Here is a 26,030-nt window from a genome sequence, read left to right as displayed (position 1 = left end):
ATGAAAAACAAATAGGCCAACAAATATATTGTAGGTATTAATCTGCAAGAAATTATAGTACTTCAGGTGGTTTTTGCTTTGTGACGATTTGCCATGCTCTCCTATAATAATAGCAAAAGATTCATCTTATCTGGGCTGATAGTCATAATGGGGATGAGCTAGTTGTACTTGCCTGTAAGATCAACCTTCCCCTTTCAAGTGAAGCCTTAGGGCAGACACCTAAATATTGGACCCACTCTTCTGAGAAAAGCTACTCAGATCAAATAGCCCTACAATGAAGCAGGAGGCTTTCCGATTCACACTGCCCTCATGTATTAAAATAGACTAGAGGCACGGTGCAGAACTTAAGGGGAAATGCATCTAGTCATTGGGTTAAACACACAGTGCTGAAAGGAATTTTTTTTAAGTGAGGAAATATCTTTAATTAGCTAGATATTTCAGTATACTGTTATCGTGTACTCTTGTACATCCACATTTTAATTTCCCCAATGTATTTTCCCTTCTTTTCACGATATTAAAAATTTTTAATTTGGTTTAAACATTTTATATAGTACATAGTTCTACTGGCATGTAATCTGATCTTTTCAGGGTTTGTGGACTAGTTGGTATATTTTATCTTTGGCTTTATTGGGCGTGGTGTAATTGGCCAGGGAGAGGAGGTGCTCAATTCTAGTAACCTTTACTAAATTTTGAGTATTAGCCCTTTTTTTTTGATAAGGAAAAGTATTTGCTCTGCTTAAACCTTAGCACGAGGATCCTCCTTATCAGTCTCTATTGCTGCTTCCTGTGCAGCTGAAACTCTTCAGGATAAGTGAAGTCATCAGCTATCGGATAGGGAAGCCTAATGCATTTGGGAAGTTGGTTTGGTTTACATGTTAATGCCTTGGAGAAAATCCCGTCTAAGGTGTGGAAGAGAGATTGTGGGAGGAGGGTGGGGGGAACCTCCGGGGAAGCTGCCGCCTCGGTAAATATTTCCAACCTGATTAGAAAGTTCATGGCCCCGAGATGAAGTCGAGATTTCAAATACCGGTCATGCGTTTATCATTTTGTACATTACTACCAGTTGAGAAGCGTTTCGGCTCGCTTTCCAGCCCTCCAACCTCTCGGGGCCGAAACCCCGCGTATTCAGGGCGTGGAGGAAAATCGCGCGCTGGAATCGAGCGGTGCAGGCATCCTGGATCGGAGCTTTTTACGCGTGAGTCACGGAGGAGCGCTCAGACCAGTGGAAGAATGAAGTGGTTAACGCGTCTCCAAACGGGGAGGGGGGCGGGGAAGTCACAAGAGCAACTATTAGGGTCGCGCTCCTATTGGTCAGAGGAAGGATCCCGACTTTAGAAGGACTTTCCCGCTGGCTGGCTCGCCGCGTCCCCCGGGGAAGCGAGCGCGCCGCAGCCGGAGACTCTGCTCTCCGAGCGTCCTCGGCGGCGCCGGGAGAGAGCCAGAGCCGGGAGCCACCGCTCGCGCTGTCGTCTTCAGCTGGAGCAATAAAGGATTGTCATTAGGTTTGCGTATGGCATGTGCCATTACCCCACCGTAAAACTAAAATTAGCAAAATGTCAGGAATGGAAAGATTGATTCACCCAAGATGCAATTATCATTTAAAAGTGCTTGATTGAGGTACTGATGTTCAGTGATTTATTCTGCATACCATATACATAATTAAAGTAGTGTAGTGGAGTAATTTATCAATCTAGTTGAGACTGGAGGGGTGAGGAGGGAACTGCTGGATGTTTGTTTTATTAAAAAAAAAAAAATTGCTCCGAGGTCTGGTCCCGCCCCCCTTTTGCAAGAGTGAAACTGATGATTTCTCCAGCTCGCGAGGCGAGAGAGAGGGAATCAACGGTTTGGGATTGTGAGGGAGGGAGAGGGGGGGGCGGAAAGGCAGCGCGCGCAAAGGCAAGGGCAAAATAAAATAAAGGAAAAGAAGGCAAGAGGCGCTTCATGAGATGGGCCTCTTAGAACCCCAAGCCATGCGCTCCTCTTTCCCTGCCACCCCCGCCTCCCCTCCCAATATCCTTCCACTCCCCCCGCCCCTCGCCTTTTTGACGCGATGTTTCAAAGGCTGTGAGCGGACTCTCCTTTTCCCATTCGTCTTCTGTCACTTCCTTCCTGGACGCAGTTTTCTGGACGAGTCTGGTTACTTTTAATCCGGCGGGCCGCCGAGAGCCACTTTCTCCTTCTCCTCCTCCCCTTCCTCCTCCCTCCTCCTCCTCCTCCCCACCTCGCTCCTGCGAGCGGCCTCGGCGCGCGCGCGCGAATGCGCGGCCCCGCGCGCGCCTCCCCCCGCGCGCGCTCCTTCCGCGCGCGCGCGCGCACACACACACACATCGTTTCTCCAGCTCTGCTCGCTCTCCTCGCAGTCAGACACTTGAGCACACGCGTACACCCAGACATCTTCGGGCTGCTATTGGATTGACTTTGAAGGTTCTGTGTGGGTCGCCGTCACTGCATGTTTGAATCAGGTGGAGAAGCACTTCAAGGCTGGACGAAGTAAAGATTGCTGTTGTCGTGTTTTTTGTTTTTTTGTTTTTTTCTCTCTCTCTTTCTCTCTCTCTTAAGAAAAAGGAAAATATCCCAAGGACTAATCTGATCGGTTCTTCCTTCATGTAAGTACCTCTGACATTTCTCCAGGAAATAGAAATAGCCGGGGTATTGTCTCTGAAATCTGCATCAGTATATTCCACGGCACTGGGTCTACCGCTGTGCCTTTTTGAAGGTTGAAGTTGAGGCTTGTTGTGCATTCTTTTTTCTTAGGTTCCATGATTTTCTTGTGTATGGCTAAAAGTAACTTTTTAGATAGTCCTATCTGTTTGCTATCAGTTACTGAAATCACTCCTGACTTGTTCTTGTCACATTGGTGTGTTTAAAGTTTCATGAAGTTAGTGCACGTCATTAGCATGTTTGCTATGGTGGAGCATGTGGAGCCTGGTGGACTTTAGTATTTCACAGAATGCTCTGTGACCTTGAAGTACATGCCTTAAGATTTAGCCAGCAGTTCACCGTGGAAAGATGCTCCTGTGAGTCCCACCAGAGGCTCTGATTTGCTTTGGGTTATGCTTCTGAGCCACTAAATCTTGGGATTAGTTTGAGCTAAAGCATGGCTGTCTGTCAGAGTATACCTTTGTGCATCTCCTTCCATTACCAAAGTGCTGGCTTGATGAGGGCTAATGTGGACAAAATGTGATACACTGGCCATGGTAGTCTACACATTTCACAGTTCTTGTTGGTACTTCAGTATATATCACTGCTCTTTAGGTCAAGTCAGATACATAGCTGTTTAAAAACAAATAAGGTTAAGTCACTGAAATTGCCATCTGTTTGGACTTTGGCTGAAAGTTACCAAACTCAGTGATAAAGTTTGGCACAAAGGAAGTATATACAGATGTGGCACATTGTTTGTTGTGTTATTAAATATTATGCAAGTATTTAAATTTAACAGCAGTATTATGTCCTTCCCAGAATATGGCTAGCTATTCTTAAAGGAAATTGTATGTCTGAAACATGTCTGACTGTTCTAGGTCCAGTAGTTACCATTTTGGGGAAAAGCCCTTTTTCTTCACATTTTAGGAATGTGTGTCTTTTGTATAAAATTCCTTTATATGTAAATGCTGACAGTATAATAAGTAGAATCAGGCTTTCTGCCAGTTCTCTAACCAGTCCTCAGTGGAGAATTGCTTTGACACAAAGTGCATTTTACTATTGTGAATCTGATTCTAACTGTAATAGTAACTGTCTTGTGAAATGGTTAGTGACTGCATGTATTTTCTAAGTGCTATGAAAGGAACTCTAGCTACCTCATTATACCAGTCAAAAAGAGTGACCAGCCTCTTTTTCACTGGCACCTTGCAATAGAATTGTGGTTGCAAAGTAAAGATGTTTATATAGAATATAATAACTCTGATCCCTAGGGACTTGGTAAGACATGGAAATGTGACCACCTGTGAACCCCATTTAACCTCTGTATTGCATACTAATTTTAGCTTTAAAGAGATTTACAATCTCCAATTTGAAACTAAAACATTTAATTTATAAAATAATATCAGTTTTGGCCAGTCTTTGAGAACATTCAGTGTGTACCAATATGGCACAGGCAGTTTCGGTTGAATATCGTGCAGTTAATAAACCATATTATTGTCTTCCAGTGTATGCATGAAATTATTTATCAAAATAAAGAGATAGTTCTAAAGCAAGTAGATTCAGAACTGGACAGATAAAATGAGATGTACCTATCTAATGTCTTATCTCAAGAGGGAAAACAAATCTCTAAAACCAAGTATCTCATTCTATTTGTAGGAAAGTATATTTGGCTATGTATTAGACTTTCTAACTCAATCCTAAAAGTTTTCATCAAAACATACTTTAAACTCAGTGTTTGTTTAGAATATGGTCCCCTAGCCAACTTAAGGAGACAATACTTGGCAGTTATCTTTCCTTAGGATTTTACTAAACTTTATAAAAATCTCCTGTTTTTTACTAATGTAATTCACGCAGCTTTGGAGTATTTGTGGCATATTTTCCAGACTTCTTACTAAAGACAGTTTTTTATCTCATTCATTAATTTCATTCTGATTGCTGTAGAATATAGTGAAAGACAATATTAAAGATGTAACTTTTTTAAAATTTTAATTTGTTTCTCAGTTTTTAATAACAAATGAGCACTTTATTATAATAAGTCAATTTTTGAGCTTTCCGGAGCTGTTCATACTTTAAAAGTATGCAATCATATATGTGAACTCTTCAGAACAAAAACATATTAACATTAAATACATGAAATTTAAATAACAAGGACTTTACTGTACCTTGCCTCTTTTCTTCTTTGTAAACATATTCAGTTTTCAAAATCTAGGGGAAATGGTCCATTCCAATAGGCAGAGGGACTATCTAATGATTCAAAATTGAATCCTGGAAAAGCATCATGTTTTATATTTTTCAGATGTCTATGAGTTTCTTCCTTGGCCCTCACTTTACCAGATCAATAAACTGCATAACTCTACAACCATATCTTTTCAATGAATGATTTATTGTATTTAAACTTCTTTTATAAAACAACTGAGTTAAATAACTCCTTGGCATTTGTTAACATTATATTTCAAAACTTTCTTCTGTTTATTGTAGTATATTTTGTGGTTTTATTTCCCAACTCCACATGCGGTATATTTTGAGTGTATGAAATCTCAGAAAGTGACAAAAATGGGGAAATATCTGTGCAGCGACACTTGTACTTCATAACAACAAAAAAAAAGAGTTATTAAATAGAGAACCCTGGCTTCAGAGACATGATTCAGAATAACATGGAAGAATTTCATATGCAATTAAGGATCACAGAGAGGACTTTAAAGAGACTATTAATAAAGTTCTACTTTTTTTTTTCCCAAAGCACATCCTCTGAGAAAACACCACGCAAATTAATATCTAAAACTTATAAAAATGCACATATTCATTTTATGAATACAGTGATTGCCTGGACACAATGAAAAGATTTAATCACTGGAGCTCAGTCTGTGCTGCATGTGGAAGGGTAGGTGATTAAGATCCCGTCCTCAGAACTGTACCTTAATCTCATGGGCGCGTGGACTGCCCTGCACTCAGTAAAGCCTGACTGTTCACCGAGATCTGTCATCTTTAGGAAATCAAACCAGATTACAGAGGCGATTCACAAAACCAGGAGCGACAACAGAGTCTGTGCACCTTACAAAAGGCGGATTACGCAGTTCACATGTTATTTTGATAGGTCAAAGATAAAAGCTGATTGTTGAGGAATGGCAAGACACTCCAATTTCAAATGATTGTTAGATAAGTATACCACGACCCTGTTGCTTTATCATTATGAAGAGCCATTCAAACAGTAGAAAACTCAGTTTTCAAACGTCAGGCTTTCAGTAGTGAAATAAGGAAAAACATGTACTTTATATATACATCCTCATTGCTTTCATTTTAAGTTCCATCACTTCTTTTGGAACAGACTGCAAATTCTGGATGCGTATGTGAAGCAATTATTACTGTAAGGTTTAATTTCAGTAGACATTTTCTGAGGCATTGTAGAGAGCACAAAACAGAATTTGCCAGAAATAAAACATACACTCATGGTATTGAGTAACCGAGCAGAAAATGCATGGTAGTCAATAGCCATTATGTTATTCTGTTACCAGATATATTCTTCACAAAAATGTGAAATTACATAGTTAATGAATCTATATATTTGAAATAGATCTTGATAGGTGCTTCTTGGTCAAAGTATATCTATTTCATGAATGTTTTATAAAGGTCATTCTTTACAACAAAATGCGATGTTTTCAGAGTTTATTTCAGAGAAAAAGTTTTGGTTTACATAATAACATTTTGAAAACCCCTACTTTTTATGCATCCAACTCTACAGTAATTTCTTGCTTCTTTAAAAATTGAAGTCCTTTTTTACCCAACTGATGCCTCCTAGTGTTTCACACAATAAAACACTAATGAGTCACCCATAAATGTAAACATTGCATTTTCATTGCCTACATCTTCTGTGATAACATAAAATTAATATTTATGTGTTTAATTTTCTGTGCATTGTTATAATAAGATAGGAAATTCCAGTGAATGAGATGTTTCATCTGAATGGATTTGTGGTACACACTTGCAGGTTTCCTTTGACCATAACAATATCTTACTAAGTTTTAATAAGTTTATTACCATCAGCTCCAGTTTATATACTCACTGTTTATATTCATTCTTATTCCAAGTGATAAAACATAGGCAGAGTAGCAGAGCTTCCATTTTGTAGGCCTGAAAATTATATAGCTGAGTTCATCAGCAAATGCCTGATGAACAAATTGTGAAGGGGCTCACCATTTAAACATTGGAATATCTTTAAAAAGATATAAAATTTTTCCTCATTCGGTGTCTTTATACTTTCACATTTCTGTGTAAAAGTGGGATTAGAAAAGAGGGTTTTGGAAAATATAAAGTAAAGATAAAGGTATAGAATACCTACAAATATGAAGTATATCACATGAGAAAATAAAAATAGAAATAACTTGCTCTGGGAACATTGGCTTCTACATAATAGAGGGGAAACTTGTTAGAGGACAATTTTCAAGACCAGAAAATTGTCAAACGCACAAGCTGGAGGATACCAACTTTGGTATGAGTTTTCTGTCTTGAGGAGAGTGAGCGTAGACTTTCAATATTCATGCACTTACGTGATTTCAGACAACTTTCTGATTCCACTTATGAAAGAAGATATTTCAGTTTCTGGATATTTTTTCCTTAAAGAATTTATGAAAGGGAGGAAGCATTCTTCTAATGGGTCTTAAGTTCAAAGGCTGCACTCAGAAACCTGTAACATTTATGGACCTCCTCCTGAGGTGTCATACCCACACAGGTGCACAAAAACACTCACAGATTTCTTCCATTAACACTTACAAGTGTTCTGAGCGTCCAAACATAGACATTAGGCAGAGGCTGAACATAGTTCATTTCTGTTACCTCTGTATACGTCATTTAGCTGTCCCAAAACACACGCATTTTAACAATATTTGACTCTCATTTAAGATTTTCTAGTTTGGTCAGTATTACAGTGCTATTCCAATTCTCTGCATATTGGACACATTTCAAAGAATGTTAGGGGGTGTGTTCCTTTCGTTCAAGGAAGCAAACATGTAGAAAGGGGTGGACCTTTCCCACAAGAGCCACATTTCTTCCCTTGGAGAATTGAAGCAAGTATGTAAGTGAATAACAGCATGAGAAAGAAAATAATTTCTAATCATTTGCTATAGTTAGCGAGCAAAGGAAACTGACAGGTTTTTCTTAAAAGCAATTCTTGTTGATAACCTCTCTCACACTGAAAAAAAGTCTATGCTGAAAAATAGTTTATGAAAATTTTGTTCTCTTGATATTAACTTCTATAAAGCCCACTGGAATTAATTTTGCTTAAAACAAGATCTCAGTAGTAACTGTTTTACAGATGTGTTGAGGCATAAAGAAATAAAAAGAGCTAAAAGCTCCCATTCGCGGCCTCTCTTAAGAATAAGTAGATAGCATCAATAGTTTTTGTCTGTGCAAGAAAAATAATTATGGAAAATTCTGTAACAAAGAATATCATTATAAAAAAGAAGATTATCCAATATAGTATTATCTAACATTTCTTTGGAATTATTTTAACATTAACTGCAAAAAGGAAAGTCATAGTCCTACTAAGTATGGAAATTATATGATACCTGCTATATAAATATTTGGGTGTGAGGTGGTAATATGAGTAGCATTCATTTGTCCTCACCATAAAGCATTCTTGTACATTGTCATTATATTGCTTCAGTTAAATCTCTGTATTTATTTTTTAAATATAGCCAGTTGTAAAGTTTAAAGTATACATGAAGATTGTCTTCTGAGGACATTAGAAAGGAAATCGGTGATCTTACAAGCGATAGAAACAGTAAACCTATTACAGGCAGATTTCTGCAGGAATCATTACTCTTTAATAATGCAGATGTTATAGAGACTTTATTAATTCTTAATGCTGTAAGTTTGAAATGAATGGAACAGTGTTGTTCATCCTGCAAGTGGTTGCGATTCATGTGGAATGACAATGCAAATCTTCTAGTAATGATTTAAGTAAAGTACCTTGCACTTGTTTCTAGAGACTGGAGGTGCTGATCTCTGAAGCAGTCCCTGGTGAGAACCTGCTTTTTCCAAAAGGCTAGCCTGAGTGTGGTCTGGTTTTCCTCTGGTATCTTGTTGTCATAGATAAGATGCACATGAAGAATTCATATAAATTGTTCTGAGATACCATGGACCTCTAGCATATTGGATATAAAAAGCGATAGATAATGATCTTGATAGAATGTGAAGTGTTTTTTTAAAAACAGCTAACAACTATCCCTCTCGCTTTTTCACACGTCTGTGATTCTTTCAGCAAGTTAGAATGATAGCACAAGAATGCATCTTTCCTGGAACCCTGAATATAGGCAGCTTTGGCTTTAGGTATGCTTATTTATTTGCAAAATTAGGAAATAGATTCACGAGTGTAAATAAGTGGGGACAGATAAGGAAATTAGCCTCCTACTTAATGGAGTAAACATGACTTTTTTTAACCTTCTAATTAATTGTTGACCATGCGTGAGGTATACAACCAAGACTTATTATGGAAGGCTGGTATTATTGCTTAATGTAACATGAGGGATTGGGGTTTCTTTAAAGTAATTTTTGAAGATGTGATTATTTAGCAGAAATATTCACTGGAGCATTTTATTTTTAGAAATCATGGTCACACAAGGAAACCTTTATAGGACCGACTACCTAATTGCACTCAAAAATCTCTTTAATGAATGAACACACGCACACACAGGAGGACACACATTTTAAGAATATAACGGCCCTATATTTTTCAGCTTTCTAGCCACTTTCTTTATATATGAACAGAACGTACGTGTCTAAGCAGATGTTTTAAGTTATATCCTTCATGTAGGTGAGTCTGTAAATGTACCATTTAACTTAAATGGCTTTGTGGGAAGGTAGTTTGAGGAGTTTAAAAAGGGAGGAAAAAAAAAAAAACACCTCTCCAGTTACTGTAGTTTCAGCTCTTTTCTTTTTTAAAAACAGTAATTACACTCAGGATAAAGAAAGAAAAATAAACTCTTTTAATTCTTTGTAACATCCACAGTTTCTGAGGTAGAGTTCTGGTGTATTTTTATTTCTGAATATGCAGGGCAGGTACTGGCAGCAGACCTACAAAATGAAAACTTCCTGGCTGCAGACCAGACACACAGCACACAGTGCCCCATCTTAAACTTCCCCTCTTCTGTCTCCGAGTGATTTCAGCCCCAAGCAATATCCTTTTTTCCCCTTGCGTAGGCTAAGGACCAGAGGGCCTTCTTCCTGGGCACTCGCTCTGGGAAAGGAAAAGCAGAACGTTTCCCTGCTTTAACTTGAAAACTCTGCCTCTTAAATCACTGAGACATTAACTGCAAAGTGAATTCAGCATGTTTCTTTTTGCTTCCCCTAGAGCAGTTTAGAATGCCTAAAACAATAGGTGTAAGATAGAAAATGAGCCCTCTTCCCCACCCTCTCCCCCTCGAGCACACACAGGCCCAATCAGATGTCTGTATTTTTTTTTGTTTGTTTTGCTGAGAAAAATATAATGATATCTTTTCAATGAAGCTTGTGCATTATATTCCAGATATGTTAGGTCATTTTGTGATGCAAATTAACATTGAGTGGTTTTTGTACTTATCTCGGGGAAATAGCAATGTTCTACCACAATATGTGGCACTTCAGTCGCTTTTATTGATAAACACTCACACTTTTAATGATTACGAGGTCAAAATACAAAGAGAAAATACGGGCTTTAGTTTTCAGATTTGGTTTATGTTCTTTATTTGAAAGGTGCATTGTGGGTAGTGTATTTATTACCATGCAAAATACATCAGTTTCTAAATACCTGCGTTAATATTCTTTGCATTTGAAATTGTAGTGTGAAAGCTCATACTTCTTGTAAAATATAGTAAAAAAAAAATTGCTAAAACTATTCTTTAATTACCAGTTACAGTTTCAACCATTAGCAATGTGATTTTTAAAAATCCTATTAAAAAATAATTTCTAGCTGCCATGGCTCCTTTCAATCTGTAGTAGAATTCTGATTCGTATGGAGTCAAATTATTGCCAGCACACCTTTCTAAAACTGGCCTTCTCTTGTAGAAGTGCATTAAGTGAAAGCCTTAAGTAGAAAGTATTACTATGTAATAAATATTTGTTCCAACTTTATTTTTAAACTAGATTATTGATTTCACAGTATACAAATAACATATTCATGTTAGTTTATTCATTAACCCAATAAACCAGTTATTAATTGCCTGTATAAAATTTACCACATCAGACCAACAGTTAAACATAATTTTATTTCTCCTTAAACTAAAACAGATAAGAAAGATAATTTTAATTATGTTTGAATATTAAGCAACTATTTTCTGAGTATGCAAGTATTTCCTAATAAAGTGTTAAGAAATTAACACAACATGGGCTTTAAAAGGAGACTTGTGAGAATATGATCACAATGGCTTTTCTTGGTGTTATGAGTAAGAGCCCTACATCTGGCACACTTTCAAACCCCATTAACAAGAGGAAAAAATGTTAAACATTTTTTACATATGTTAATATACATAGGAGTCAGTCGTTTTTCATATTTTTTGTACAAAATTAGACATTCTATTTAAAAATTCAGATTCATACCTTTAAAACTACGCTTTCATTTAGGATATGTACGAGACTTCTTTATCTTCTTGGAATTCTCCCGAACCGTAGTATAATTTGAATCATCACTGCTCAATAAATATTGTTAGAGACACTGTAAAGTTTCAGTTGTTCAATATATGCCCTGGATAAATTTTTATTAGAAAACGGATTGCCCTGTTATTTAAATATTACAAAACTATGCCTGATTAAAACATTAATGTCTTGGAGGTTCTTAAAGTAGGTAATTCGCTGGGCAAGAAATAAAAAATTTTTTAAATGTTAATGAGTAAATTAGCATGTACTTTTTTAAAGCTGCCATATTTCTGTTCACATTTGAGGAGACTTAAGTTGTCAGAGGGTCTTAAAGTGAAGGTGTGGTGGTTGACAAAGTAGTTCTTTTCACCCTTCTTTTATAATAGTTAAAATAAATATATTTGTAAAAGGTAGAAATCCAGACCTACTTTCATCAGGGTTACTTTTCTTACCTAAACGAAGAGGAACAAACCTGGCTGTTTTTTTGGTTTTTTTTTTAAGAAGTGTATCCATTCATTCATTTCTATTTTTTATTAGAAGATCACTTTTAACCTAGCATCTGTCTAGGTTGTAGGTTAAGGAAATAATTTTGGCTACATTTTTCTTTTCTTTCACCGTTGAGTGTTTCTCCCCCTTAGAAAAAACAGAAAGAAAATTGCACGATGACATTAATAGATTTGTGAAGGGCCGGACAGGGTACTCAGAACCATTGCTTGTTTCCATATGGTCCTTTGGTTGAAATGAGTGGCCAGTGTCCCTTCTAGGACTATTTGATCCTTCTTGAGTTAGCCTGAGTGCCTTGTGATATTTTTTGGCTTCTCTCATGTTTTACCTTAAAAATCAAAGAATTCTTGATGTTGTTCTTTCTTCAGTTTTTGTTGTTTTTTGATTCTTTCTTGACTTCTCTTCTTGCTTCAGAATATTGGTATGGTGAGAAAGCAAGTGCACTTTTATCTTGTTTTCACTACACATGTGAGATCATAGAATTGTTTTAGGTGTTAACTTATCTTCTGACACTTGAGAGATTGATGTGGTTCATCACAGCCCAATGCCATGTCACGAAAGAGCTCCAGACACTGATCTTGAAGCAGCAAAGACTACAGAACGGTGTCTTCATAAGGAAGCACTACCAGCTTTAGCGTCAGCAAATAGAGCGTCCCCGTCAAAAATGCATAGTGTTAGGAAATCTGAGGAGATGGTATAGTTATTGGACTAGTTGAACCAAATTAGGCCTTGATTATGTTCATTGAAGTGCTGGGTCAGAACTCCAAAGGACGTGTGTGCGTGTGTGTGTGTGTGTGTGTGGTGTGTGTGTAGAGGAAAAGATGGGTTGAAAAAAAATGCAAAGAGAGTGAGAAACAAAAAATATGAGAGGATAAGGATGAATGCAAGAGTGAGAGAAAATCAGTCCTCTTGATTTGCAGACATAGAGTTTGAAGACCACATTGTTATACTTAATATAATTTCTTTAATTTTACATATGTGTGCCATTAGACAGATAGATCTGTAAGCAATAGACAGTAATGGTTAAAAGCGGAGATCAAACTGGGTTCAAAATCCAGCCTTCCTACTGGGTAGTAGCTGTAGGTAGGTTATTTAACCATCAGAAAGCATTGTCTTCAGCATCTGTAAAATGGGAATAATAATACCATCCATCTCTTAAAGTTGTAAGGATTAAACAGGATAATACATATAAAAATGAATGTAAGTGATCAGTAATTAGTAAGTTATTGTCACGTTGTAGTCACTAAGTTGTGTCGAACTCTTTTTACAACCCCATGGACTGAAGCCCACCAGGCTCCTCTGTCCATGGGTTTTCCCAGACAAGAATACTGGAGTGGGTTGCCATTTCCTCCTCCAGAGGATATTCCCGACCAAGGGATCAAACCCACATCTCCTGAATTGCCAGGCGGATTCTTTGCCACTGAGCCACCACGGAAGCCCAAATTATTATCACAGCGCTACACTATGTTTTAATCATTTTATCTTCCTGCCAATGATGAGCATTTAGAAATGCTTGGTGGGAATCATTATTTTGAACTTTTTGTCAATAATACTTTCGTACTATTAAAATTGGGTCACTTTCAGGTCAAGTCTCTAATTCTCATGTTACACGAGGTCAGTGCTAATGACCGCTCATACAATATACTTCAAGAAAACCAAAGTCTTTCACAGATCAGACGTTGTTAATATATACCACATTATTTTTAGAACCAGAAATGGAACCAAAGAAACCAAATAATTTCATCTATGAGTTTTATAAGTCATTTATTGGAAGTTCTGAATTCCAGATAGATTACTGCTTGGTTTTAATAAAAATTCATTTTAGAGGAAGTATTTGAGATACATAGGGTTGTTACATGATTTTAATAGTGAAAACAACATCACCAAGAATTCTGAAGGGGTTTTTTCTCTTAGCATTAGTATGAACCACTTTCAAAGGATTTATTCGTATTCTTTATTTTTCTTATTACATGATTTTGACTATATGTGGAGATAAATTAATTTGTGAAGACTGAGTGTCATTTTACTCATCTTTCTATTCCTTCACAATCACTCTTGCATGTAATATGTATTCTGTAGAGATTTGTTAAATAAATTAGTAAATTTTGTTTACTTGTAAAGATAAAATATACTTTATTGAAAAAGTTAAAAAATAAATAAAAAGCACCTTTACTGTCCTTTTTCCCCTTTTATCTATCCCTTTTTATAGGCATTATTCATTGTAGTCATAGTTTATTGACTTTGAGATGATGAAAAAATGAACTTAATTTAAGCATTTTCCTTTTTGTAAGAAGAAATACAAAGTAGTACAATGCAGTTTACCTGAGGATTATACCTTTTGATAACACGAACAAACAAATTTAGGTAAGATATGGATGAAAATGGGAATAAATCTGGCCTCAGAGTCTGCCTACCCCTTTTTTGTTCCGCTTTTATGTTCACTTAATTTCTCAAAAAAAAAAAAATCATATTTTGGGTGACAGGTAGTGTTGATGAGGCTTGCCCTGTTTAGGCAGCCTGTGGAGTTGCAACTACTTGAAATTATTCTCATGCTCTTGAATAACACCCCTCCAGTGTGCACCTTGCATTTCAGCTTTCTTTTCTAGCCCTGTTTTAATGCCTGGATAAAGAGTGCTCTTTGCAAGGAATACTTGCAGAGTGGACTTCCCTATGGTAGAACAACATGGACAGCTCCCAACTCTGCAATCAGGGATGCCTCTAAAAGCTTTAATTTAAAAATAATAATAATAGTAATAATAAGTCTGCATGAAGATGATGGAGCCCTCTAAGGCACATGGGCTTAGAGAATTACTCCCATCTGCACCCCCTCCCCCTGCTCAGTAGCCCTTTCCAGGGTTATGATTACTGGAAAATGGCTGTTAATCACCAGATTTTTTTTTTGACTGCAGCTGCTTCAGTCAGACTACTGATCTATTAAACAACTTCATCTCCAGTTTAAAATTTGCATTGTATACTGTATAGAATAAATTTTCATTGTAATCAGAGCATCCAAGAGAACTTACTGGTATGATTTATAGAAGCACATTTGTTTTTATGTATGGACCTCTCTAGTGCTATTGAGCCAACTGTTTAAACAATATTGTGGTTGATCAGCATAGAATCAAATATTGTAGCACTATTGAGTGCAAGCAGCATTTACAATAGTCACATTTGCAGAATATTTGAATTGTGGTATCTCTAGCACTTGGCATTATAATAGCCATATAATTCAGAACTTAACCCAGATTATTTAAAGTTTGATTTGAACCTGAAAGGGTTTTAAAAGTTTAGCATTCTCTTACCAGACTGTGGTAGAGTGGTTTGGCCTCTTTTTCTACCCAGATGCTTATTAGATTTGCCATAATTTGAAGAAATAATCCAAAACCTGAGTCAATATTTATTGCAAGGTCAAGGAACTCTACTCCATATTATGTGGCAGCCTGGATGGGAGGAGAGTTTGGGGGAGAATAGATAACACTTCGCTGTCCACCTAAAACTATCACAACATTGCTAATTGGCTGTACTGTGATGCAAACTGAAAAGTTTAGTAAAAAAAAAAAACATTTAGTACAAGGAGAGGACAAAACAGCTCTAACTTACAAAGGACCCTTTTAAAACACATTCTTACATGTTAAATTGACAGGCTACAAGAGGAGGTTGGATGAAGTTCATCATGTTGGAAAGAATGTTTCAATTAAAGTTGAGCACTTTCTCTTCCAGGTCTTTTTTTTCTCCATTTTTTATTTGCTGTGCCAAGGTATCCATGTGCGTTTTTCCACTGTCATCTGGCTCATTCCCAGCAGATGCACACAATCTGTTCTGCTGTCACTAACAGGGTTCGGTTTATGAAAAGAATGTGTCAGAACATGCCACTATAGTCACTTTTACAGGTTTTTTTTTAAGAGTAACTGAGAATATATGCATTGCCCTAGTTTTATTGTACTCAGCCTTTAAGAGATTTCTAAGAAACTTTTATAATATTCAGAAACCAAAAGCTTTCTTCCAAACATATTTTTAGCCAAATATTTACTTTCTATTAAAAATAAAATTTTAAAAGTTCACAAACATCTATGATGATGAACAAAATGTATTGTACTTAAATTTTAGAGTAGGTTTTTATAGGAATGTTTAAAATAGACCAAAGATTTTTATGAAAAATCAAATTTCTAATTATAGAATTTATCTTATAATCATTAAATTACATATACTAACAACAAGCATACTCTTCTACTCAAATCAAGGCTTTATTTTTTAAAATATCATGACATACTGTTTCGTATCATTATTTGACTTGATAGATAATGTTGATTTCGTTAAGTCTTTGATACCATTAAATTAAATCAGAAGCAGTTAAACTATCAAATACATCTTTATTCTGTATAACGACCTTTGATAATCTGTACTCTTGAAGTATTGTAACATTTTTTTCCTTCATAGATATCCACATTTTAAAAGCGTAATAGGTAAATATTTCTGAAGTTTTTATTTGTGAAAGTGTCTCTCTTCCTATCAAATATTCTAAATAAATATTCAGTTTTGTTGTCTTCTCCATATAAAAAAATTTCTCTGGTTTTATGTACAAGTAAAGAAAAATTGAGCAACAGATTTATTCCTGAAAAAAATGAACTCAATAAGTTAGCAGAATTTGAAGTTTATGAGTAGTAAGTACATACTGCATATATATGCACATGTGGATAGATAATTGGATACACATTTACTTTTGTGTACAGATCATGGTACTTAAGTTATCTCCCAGAACTGAAGATTTTAAAGTGTACTTAAGTGCTAATTTTAGATTTTTTAAATAATTTTTGATATGAAAATCAACTCAAAGTTTGGGAAATTAAAAAAATTTTAATCAAAGTTGTAATTCACATGAACTAAAATGAAGATTATTAATGAATAATCACTTACACAAATTAAGCATTAATTATATATTATATTTATGGGCTTTCCTCATAGCTCAGTGGTAAAGAATCTGCCTGCAGTGCTGGAGACCCAGGTTCAGTCCCTGGGTTGGGAAAATCCCCTGGAGAAAGGCATGGCAACCCATTCCATTACTCTTGCCTGGAGAATGAATTCCATGGACAGAGGAGCCTAGCAGGCTACAGTCCATAGGGTCACACAGAGTCGGACACGCCTGAAGTAACTAACCAGCACAGCAGCGTACACATTTATATAGGAAAACTAGTTATTAGGTTTCTGCATAAAGAAAATTTGTGAAATATATTTTAAGATATAATCTATGTCAGAACTTTTTTCTGATTACACAACTGATATACTGCCACATATAGAGACCTTCAAACAGCTTCACAAATTTTAGCAAGAAAATCATTTTCTTGGCACACGTTGGCTGTCTTGTCACATGATATAGATTAATTGCTAAATTATCTTTCTCGAATTGTAGCAAATGATTGTTATAGTAAGTTTTCTTAATAGCTAAAGAAAGAAAAGTCCTTGGTGGTTAAATTTGAAATACAGTAGTGTATACATGTCCATGAATTGATTTTGTTACATTTTTGATAATGTGAACAGGCCACATATATTTAAGATGTATGACAGAGGTCAGTTCTGGAGCTCACTTTTTCTAGCCAACATTTTAGTTTATTCTTGACATTATGTGTCAGATAACTTTAGTTTTTAATTAGCCTGTAGTACTTGAATTGTTTAGTTTGGGTAATCCTCAATGTTTGCTCTTGGCTTAAGAAGGCTATTCTATACCAGGAATCACAGACGGTGAACTGAAAAGAATATTTGGTCAAACCCCGTAAGACGTCAGAGCCTCTTACTTGTCCCCTCAAAGCCCTCGGCAGTCGGGCTGAGAGAGAACATACATCATTTTGTATTGCAAGATGGTAGACTGGACCTCGCTGACTGACTACTGCTAATATTGGGGGAGGAGTCCCAGGGTTGGGAGAACAGCCAGAATCTTTTCTTCTGCTACAGTTTGAATACACAGATCATTTAGAGACAAAACTTCATAGGCAAACTTAATCATGCTTCTCAGGAATGACTAATCTTTAAAACCCGCTGCTTACCATTCAGAGTGTAAATACAAACTTAAATTTCATTCGGGAAAAAAAAAGCTCACTCCTCTTAGTGATATTCACAGAACTTAAAGAATATTTGCAAGGATGGTTTGCATTGTGAAATACTTTTAAATACCAGGTGTTCTAAAAAGATAGGGTCTTTTAGGGACTTCCCTGGCAGTCCAGCAATTAAGACTTCACCTTCTGGTGCAGGCGGAGCAGGCCAGGGAGCAGAGATCCCACATGCCTCCTGGCCAAAAAACTAAAACATGAAAAACAGAAGCAGTATTGTAACAGATTCAATAAAGATTTTAAAAATGGTCCACATTAAAAAAAAAAAAAGATAAGCTCTTTTATTTAATAATTCCTTACACAGAAACAATTAAAATTTTTTCCTAATTATATTTTTAACTATTAAAGGAAGAATTGTTTTGAAGTTTGAAACTCTCCTGGTTCTCTAGAATATAAACTATGGGACCAGTTTATCTCAAAAATACTTTTGGATTTTGCCAGTTGCCTCAATTTCCGACATGAGTACCAGCCTGCCTTGTGGTTGGGAGGTAATTCTTTCTTTGCATTTGCTTAGTCATAGGTCTTTTTGGAGCAAAGAAAGATTATTTTTGTAAGGCTGTCCCCAAAATATGTATTATTCATAGACAAGAAACCCATCAAAGAGTCTCACTGCACGGGTAATGATAGGTTGGACTGCAGTGACCAGAAGGGCTCTCCACCAGCTTTCTTTGGGGAATTTAAAGACAGTTGTAGCCTTTTTCCATCTGCATCAACATATGTTGACCAGTTGGTTTTCAGTTCTTGCTGGCTTGGTGGCTGGAAGTAAGACCAATCTTCTATAAATATAATTGATACTTTCAACTATGAGTTAGGAATTCCACTTTTAAAGACTTTTATTCAGCATCACTACTCAAGATGCCTCTAATAATTCCCAGTAACTTTTATGACGTGTGTCAAAAGCATGTATTATTCATTTGAAAGCATTATTAATTACAGCTATTCCCACAGCTAACTTTCTTGAAGAGCTTACTGTATATTTGGGCACTGGTTTAAGGGCTTGAGCATTCACAAGCATTAACTCATTTTTTCCTCAAAACCCAACGATACAGGCACTGTTACTATCCCCATTTTACAGATTAAGAGACTGAGGTAGAGATAATTTAAACAACTTGCCTAACAGGGATCTACTTTGTTAATGGCAGAGCTAGAGCTTCAAACCGACAGTCTCCAGAGTCTACTCTTACCCACTAAGTCAAAGTCTCAGCTACATTCTCTCAGCAGTGAGATAAGAAAATGGAAATGGCTCAACTACAGAAACTTAATTTTGCGTGGTATCATGGGGAAAAGTGTTCAGTAACCCCAGAATGACATGTTATACCCATGTTTGTGTGATATGTTGGTGTGGTGATATTTCTCTTTTTAAAGAGAAATGAATGAATTCTTGGTCCATGATACAGTTCTATATTGTTACCCTGGAAAGGAAAATATATATATTAACTATTTGATAGAGTTTCTTTTCACAAGCAGCAGCTTATTACTATTTGTGAAAATGGATTTTTCCAGTTATAGTATTACCTTTAACTGAAATGTGAACAACTAGTTTTCTGTCATCTCCATCTAGTGACGTACAGTTTGCTTCTTCTCACTTTTTAAACTGCTTTAATTTTTAAATTGTAAGAATTTATAAAATTTTAATTTAAGAATGAAAGCTGTGTAACAGTTTATACATGGATATTAAATGTGTTTCAGTAGTTAATTTAACTCGTGCAGGTGCATATTCTAGAGAATTTTTAATTCAGGCACACCTTATAATATTCTTTTTGTAGTTAAAAAAGAAAAACAACAAAACATTAAAACCAAAGTGATTTGAAATACTGACAAGTTAGAACAATTTGCATTATATTTGAGAATTAGAAAATGTTACATCATTTATTCACCAAATGCATGGCTTTTAGTTTTTAATTGAATATTTCTATATTCAGTAAAAGGCCTTTTGAAAAAGGAAAAGGATCACTTTTAGAATTTTACTATGAAAAATAATATAAAATTTCTTTCTTCTAATAAACAACTTTCTTGTTTTTTCATAAAAGCATTACCATGCTCTTGAAGTGAGGAGAGAGAGACAGGTCAGAGGTCAGACAGGATTCAGATACTTCTGAATTAGCAAATGTATACACTCTGAACTTCAAAATTAGTAACTGCCGTATCTTTATGTCATGGATTCCTTGACAAATTTCCACAGTGAGTTTTAGTAACAGCATTTGGTTTGCTTTATTTTGCTGTTGAAGAGAATTAAATGCGTATTTGGGTTACCATGCAAAACCAAAATAGTCTTTGTTCTCTGTATTTAACAATGCTTTTATTAGAAATATGACTTGAAGATTTGGGAATTAGATATGTAATTTGGAATGAATTGGCCACAGTGATAAATGGACTCCATGTCACTTGGAGGTGCCCACTGGCAGGGGCAGTTCTGTGTGCTTACACAAGAGTGAGTGTACTGGTAATGCTATGCGCATTCTTATCTTTCAGACAAAACAATTAGTTAGTATACTTCCTAATGTGATTTTGACTATAGTTTTTTGAATTCCTTCCTTAGAGCTTTCCAATTGTAGAGCACGCTCTAAGATTCCATAAAGCACCAGATTTATATTGAATGTCCATACATAAGAACAAGTATTCTAAATGTGGAGGAAGTAAGAATTCAGTAAGCAGGCCTGGATTACTCAAAGACTGGGGAGGAATCATAGCTATTGGCTAATTCTATACATGATAAAGTTATTAGTAATGTTTCTGGAAGAGGATTATGATGTAGTTAATATTGCGTTTCAAAAGCCTTTTTAAAAGCTGTGATCATTGAAGGACTCAACTAACAGTTTCACACAGACTCCATACAAATTTGTGAGCTGTAATTGATCTTGGGTTTATGTTAAGTGACAAGGTCAGAGGTATGAAACTTTGGTTGTCCTGCACATAGTTAGTTTAGAGCAGTGGTTCTCAATCATGGCTCTATGAGAGCTTTAAAAAATTGCTCATGCCCATACTCTTCCAGATTTGGATTAAATCAGCCTGCTCTTTTGGCATTGCTATTTCTCAAAGCTGCCTGGGTGATTTTAATGTGAAGTCTGGGTGAGAACCACTATTTAGAAGAAACATCTGAATTTTGAACTTAGTCATACAACTCCATGCATTCTGAAATTTAAATGAATAAGCTTATAATTTGAAAACTGTCTTTCATTCTGCCCATAAAATGTCTACTGCTATTCCCTAACACTTCCTCTTGGACATCAACTCAGAATTTATTAATCAGTCAGCTCATTCACTAAGAGTTTAAAGGGAAATGGCTTGCAAGGTGTTAAGGATACACAAATGAAAGATGGAGTCTTCTCTGTCCCCAAGGAATTCAGTCTGACAAAGGAGATGAACATGCAGGTGCAGTTGTGAATGTAATATGATCACCAGTGTCCTACGGGTATGTTGGAGGTAAAATGGTTAATGTTCAACTTTTTCGGGAGATGACTGGTCAGGTCAGTCTTCAGTAGAAGAAAGGACACCTAAACTGAGTGGTAAATGATGAGTCAAATCCTGGCAGTGTTCTGGAAAAGACAGTTCATCACCAAAAATGTCACAGACTTTTAGAAGTTTCCTTTTTTTTAATGGCCTGCCATGTTCTCAACCTTGCCGCCCTTTGGGAGAGGTTGTCCAGGCCTTGGCCAAGATTTTAGTCTTTTCTGAAATTGGTAATAGCTAGTGAAGCTTCCCTGGTGGCTCAGAGGGTAAAGCGTCTGCCTGCAAGGTGGGAGACCCGGGTTCGATCCCTGGGTCGGGAAGATCCCTGGAGAAGGAAATGGCAACCCACTCCAGTACTCTTGCCTGGAAAATCCCATGGATGGAGGAGCCTGGCAGGCTACAGTCCATGGGGTCACAAAGAGTCAGATACAACTGAACAACTTCACTTTCACTTTCTTTGAATGAAGCTGAGAAGATGGTACTAGAAGTGGGAAGAGTCTAGCTAATCCTCTTTCCATCCTCTGGTATGACAGAAAACCTCCCTGTTACAGACCTCGAGGTGACTTGGAGGTTTGCTCTTCCTCTGTTCCCACTCAGGCCCTGTTTCCTAGACACAGCTGAAAGGAAGGACAGCCTGATCCAAGTCCTCCTCTGCAATTCACTCTTTGGACAGGGATGTAGAACAGGTTATGAATGAGGGAGAAGAGCACCTCAACAGTGAGATGCTACCAGGAATACTTCATATAACAGAGACGCAATTTTTATCTCCTATAAGAAATAATTTTAGAGAAAAGCTTCACATGGTATTTCTCTCTTTTTTTTTCCCCTTGTTCTAAAAAAAATTAAAACTAGATAAATAAAAGGACTTTAGGGATGTCATACCCTTATGAAAAATTATTATGTACTTGGTGGTGGTGGTTTAATCACTAAGTCATGTTCGACTCTTGCGACTCCCATGGACTGTAATCCGCCAGGTTCCTCTGTCCATTGGATTCCCCAGGCAAGGATACTGGAGTGGGTTGCCATTTCCTTCTCCAGGAGATCCTCCTGACCCAGAGATAGAACCCAAGTCTCCTGCATTGCAGGCAGATTCTTTACTGACTGAGCCACCGAGGAAGCCTATTGTATACATTAAAATTACCCTATTAAGGGTACTCTAAGAGAAGAGAATAAACTTGTAAACCATTGCAAACAATGACTTTATAAGATACATAGAATCCAAGAAACTGGACTTGTTCTTTCTATATTGCCAAACATACAGCACACACACACAGCTTCAGAAGACAGAAAAGGCAAGACATGCAGAGGAAATAAATATATTGGTTCCACAAGTTACATAGGAAAATGTTGCATTTTTTCATAGGAAGCTTTACCGTAAAGTGAGCCACATCCAATTTTATATAAAGGGGGTTAGACGGTGGCCTTAATTATATAATGGAATAAACTTCCAAGTCTGTAAACAAACTTTTCATTTCAGCTCCTACACCATGTTATTTCCACAAACCAGATCCCTTATAAGTCCAGCTTCATATTGGGAAGAAAGAGGGGAAACTGAACTGCACTGCTTTGTTAATCATACCCCAGTGACTAGAGTAGAGAATTAAATTAGTTATGAAAGACCAGGTACTTTGATCTGATGGGTTGATTTTTCTGGAAGTCATAAAATGAACTGGATTTGGTCTTAGATAGATAATGCATTAATACCACACATACAGTTAGAAAATTATCACTTTGAGTAAATTAAGTACACAGCATTGAATTCAATTAGCATATTATCAGAGATTTACAAGTCAGTAAATATCATAAGGTGAGTTTATTTTTTTAATGCAACTGGAAACTCTCCAAAAAATCAGTATGATCCAAATGAAAACAAGCGATTTTTAAGTCCTTGAAGCTTTTGATGCTGGTTTTCCAGAAGAGCGACATACTTATCAGTACTGTTTTATCTCAGAAAGGCAGAGCTTTCTATGATTGCAACTTACAAATCTGTTGAGAGTCGGCGAGGTTATCCAGATGAGCTTTTTTTTCTCACATCATTCAATAACAGAGAAATGTTTTCATGGCAGTCAGCTCATAAATAGACTAGTAAATTTCGGGAACATGTATACCCAAATTAAATAATGCTACAACATACCTGTAATGAGGTGCTATATTTCTAAGAGATTTTAATGGAATAGACTTCAGATCTCACTTTACATTCGAATTCTTGGAGAGCTTTTAAAAAATAACAGTGCTGCGGAATCAGCTCCAACAGTTCCAATTTCATCAGTCTGGGATGGATCTAGAGATCAGTCATTTTTTAAAGTATCTCAAGTAATTCAGATGTGCAAACAGGGTTAAGAACTACTGTCAACATTCAAAATCTTTAGAATTTTGAATCATCTGTAAACACTACGGTGAGCTAAGTAATAGGAATATCAGCATTACCTCCCTTCTAGCTATAAAATTGAGAAGAAAATAAGTTGATTTCTGAAGTTATACAAAGGGAAATAATCTCTTCCGTAGAATCTTCCTTTTACCAGTTTGTAAGACCAGCTGCATCATTCCAGTTTCTAAATTATTGGCATTTCTAAAGATGAAGTAACAGGGGAAGTGATGAACTTTATAAATAGACTGCGTGAAATATTTGGCACGAGGGGTCAAGATGTAGGCGAAGCTGGAAAAAGACTTTGGTTCGTGTGTTAGCCAGAGGCCAACAGTTGTTAAATTCCCTAAATTTCCTTAAGAAAAGGAAGAGTAAGAATCCCTTTAAGAACGTAATTTTTTTTTTCTCTCTCCAATGTGTAGTCAGTAAAACCCAGAGGGGAAAAAAATGTACCTTTCGAGCCAAAATTAGGTCATGCCAACCACAGCAAATTGGAAGCTCTCCTTAAAATGTAGTCTTGCAGAATTGCTGTGGATCATCTTAATGTCACGCACGTGGTGGGGCTGATGCTTCCAGATCATGGCTGTGGGGCTCTGCTGGGCAGGGCAGCCCAGCAGACAGAGTCTGACCGAACCCAGTGGCTGCAGTTGGCGCACAGACATGACCTAAGGTTGTGTCTGAAAGGTAGGCTCTGGAATACGGCATTTGTTAAGGTGAAAAAATTTACAGTTTCAAAAAAAAAAAAAAAACCAACAAAGCAACAAAACCCAGTTCATTTTGTTTTATGATTCTAGAAGGGGAAAATGTTAAAGGCAACAGGGAATGGACAAACCCAACATTGTGGCCTGCAGGCACAGCTTCCTGGTAATTAGGAATAGCGTGCCAAAGAACTACCTTGCCATTAAAAGAAATAAAAAGTCAAGAAACCTACAAAGTAATAGTTTCATTCATGTATTCACCTGTTCACAGAAGTGGCAGGATTGTTCTTTTTCCAGCCTTGAGGGACGTGGAAGAAAATTAGAAGGCACTTCATTCATTTCATTGGCACTTATCATTATTAGAATGTTGAATCTGCTGTAAAATGCAATATATTTCCATTATGTAAAAGAAACTGCTGCTTTTTTCCTACCTGCAGAACGTAGCACTTCATGGGTGTTTCTATTCATTATTTGAATGTTGAACTGGCCATAAAAATATAGCTTATTTCCATTACATAAAGGAAATTTATACTCTTTCCTACTCGGAGCAAGTATTTAATAAAGTGATAAGGCCTATAAGATTTAAAATTTTTATTGTGGAATGCACTAGAGAACTTTATTGAATTGTATAAGGAACATATGAATGTCTGTTATAGTATCCCATGTGTCTATTATGTTCTCAAAGAAAAAAAAACTAAGGTCTGTCTTTTGTTGAACACTAATGAATTCATCCCCCCCCCAAAAAAAAAACAGAACCTCAGGAGTTTTGGACTTGTTCCTAAATGAACACGTATATTAGCAGCTGCAGTCTTTGCTGCCATTAGCTTTACATGTAAGTCATACCTGTGAAAAGAAGTTTTTCTCTTCCAGAACAGCTTCTCAATGTGTACAATTAGTTGTATCAGTCTAGTTTCCAAATTATTGACATCTCCTAGGATGAGATAGCAGTGGATATTTGATATTCTGTTATGAACCGGTTAATTAGTGGCACAGTGGTAAAGAATCCAGCTGCCAATGCAGGAGACACAAGAGACGCGGGTTCAGTCTCTGGGTTGGGAAGATCCTCTTGGAGGAGGGCATGGCCACCCACTCCAGTATTCTTGCCTGGAAAATTCATGGACAGAGGAGCCTGGTGGGCTACAGCCCATGGAGCAGCAAAGAGACAGACACAGTTGAGCGTGCGTGCACGCGCAAGCTCACACACACACACACACACACACACACAAACTGGGACATTATGCAGGAGATTGAAAAAGAAATTTCCTTCTTCTAATATAGAATTCTTGCATTCTTGAATTAATATAGGAACTTTCATGTGTGAAACTACATTCCCTTTGATTTTTCTGGCCTGCTGGTTCTACTGTCTCTGATAACACAGGGAATAAAAGGTATTGTGTGAGAATTCTAGAAATATTTCACAGAGGAGAAAACTCTTAAACCTGATCTTAAAGGAAGATCATGAAAGTGTCTTGTCACTGAATGCTTGCCTTTTGAGTGTAGACTCTAACACAGTCAGATCCCCCACTCACTTATGAATACTTTGGCCCCCCAATATTTTTTATAATTGGAAACAGATAATTTATTTTTCCTGGAGACACTTTACGTGGTTAACTTCTCACATGAGCCCACAGAAACCCACTGTACACTTATAGAAATGTTTTTAAACACCGT

The 26,030-nt window shown here is 36.6% G+C and overlaps 1 protein-coding gene across 12 annotated transcripts in view; it reads left to right on the top strand.

Annotated features, from left to right (window-relative positions):
* Positions 1-26,030, top strand: part of MEF2C (myocyte enhancer factor 2C) — a 174,558-nt gene that overhangs the window by 19,474 nt on the left and 129,054 nt on the right. For 3 of the 12 annotated variants that reach the window (XM_043913566.1, XM_043913565.1, XM_043913571.1), the window contains exon 1: positions 2,328-2,606. The exons of 5 other annotated variants lie outside the window; for them this stretch is intronic. The gene's annotated coding sequence lies outside the window, so the exon portion shown is untranslated. Of the gene's footprint in view, positions 1-2,322; positions 2,607-26,030 lie in introns of those variants that run through there. 4 more of the 12 variants (XM_043913574.1, XM_043913573.1, XM_043913577.1 and 1 more) reach the window with 3 other exon arrangements.

This window comes from Cervus elaphus, chromosome 9 (assembly GCF_910594005.1).
Source record: "Cervus elaphus chromosome 9, mCerEla1.1, whole genome shotgun sequence".
In the NCBI taxonomy this organism is placed as follows: Eukaryota; Metazoa; Chordata; class Mammalia; order Artiodactyla; family Cervidae; genus Cervus; species Cervus elaphus.
Note: the sequence above shows the minus strand (reverse complement) of the source record. Positions and strands in the feature narration are given on the sequence as shown.